Source organism: Blastomyces gilchristii (genome assembly GCF_000003855.2).
Source record: "Blastomyces gilchristii SLH14081 genomic scaffold supercont1.4, whole genome shotgun sequence".
Classification (NCBI taxonomy): domain Eukaryota; kingdom Fungi; phylum Ascomycota; class Eurotiomycetes; order Onygenales; family Ajellomycetaceae; genus Blastomyces; species Blastomyces gilchristii.
This window is the reverse complement of record NW_003101679.1, coordinates 626,827-628,316: the sequence shown is the minus strand read 5'-3', so window position 1 is coordinate 628,316 and position 1,490 is coordinate 626,827.

Below are 1,490 nucleotides of genomic sequence, written 5' to 3'. Positions count from 1 at the left end.
CAATGTAACGTTATAGCGCTGTGCGCTCATCCCTGTGTCATTCAAACAGAGTCTGTGAAGGCGCGATTTTGGGCTGTGGTGTTTGATTTTTCAAAAGTGAGGTTGAAGTGCAGGATGAGCGTTCGACCGGCGGAAGCGGTGGGTTCGTTTATATATAAGATTTGAAATAGTCATATTCTAGTTTCAGCTATATTATAGATGAGAATATTTTCTTCTTATATTTAATTAAACAAGATTTTCACTTGAGTTTTATTTCAAATCTTGAATAATGTATACTCTTCTTTTATTTCTGCCAGCTTTCATTTCACTTGTCTAAATAAGATTCTTTTATTTTTCTCTTTATAAAAGATCAGAATATAATTTTTTGAATAGATCTGCTTAATTCTGCATTCTTTTTTACAGCTGAATCAGCCAATTCATTGTCATGAATATTTATATAAGCAGGAACTCAGTGTAGATAAATTATCAGCTTTAATATTCTTCTCTTTTGAATTTTTAAAACAGAGTTTAAGATCAGTTCAAGATTCATTTGATCATTATAAATCTGACTATTTCTAAGTCTTTTCAAAGCAGCTTGACTATCAGAGAATAATCATATCTCTTTCAAACTGTTCTCTCTGTTATGAGATTTTATTTCAATGAGTTTGAAAGCTTTCACTATTATAAATAGTTCAGTATCAAAGACTTCAGATTCACAGTCTAAATTTCAGAAATCTGAGATAAAATTGATATTATCTTCAGTATAAGCAATGTCTGCATTTAATCTATTCAAATTCTTATTTATAAAGTTATCTGAATAAATCAAAATAGAGTCTTCTATATTAATTATGAAAATTCTCTTCAAATGCTGTTCATATTCTTTCTTCTTCAATAGTTCACTTATTTATAAGTCTATAAGAGATTCAAGTTTTTCTCTTCAGAGAGATATCTTCTCATGATCAACTTTTTCAATATTTAAAGAAGAAAATTAATCATTAATCAGAGAGTATAGTCTATACAGTTGAGAAGACATTTTCTTTGAAGAATTATTTTCATTTCAATCAAGAAATCTATTTTAATTCAGTTTATTTTCAGAGTTAATTGATGAAAATGAAGAAGAGACTCTTTCTCTGATTATATAATTTGAGCTCATCTTTATAACTCTCAGAGCATAGTTTATACAGGTCTTTTCAAATCTAATAACAGAAGAAGAAATTGAAGCTTCAATTTTCATTGCTTTAATAGAAGATGATTTGAATACTCTCAGAATTCTTCTCAAAGCTCTATTTTACAGACTTTGAAAGAGTTCAGTGAAATTCCCTTGATTATTCTATCAAACTTGAACTTCATAATCAGCTACTGAGATAATACAGGCTATATATAACTGTCTTATAGTCTGGAAGAATAGATCTCTCTCTGTATTTTGGATAGTCCTAATTATGTTATTTCAAATTAGGCTCTCTGTCTTGACGAGTTTCTTTTGTTTGAAATGTGAATATTTAAAAATTCAA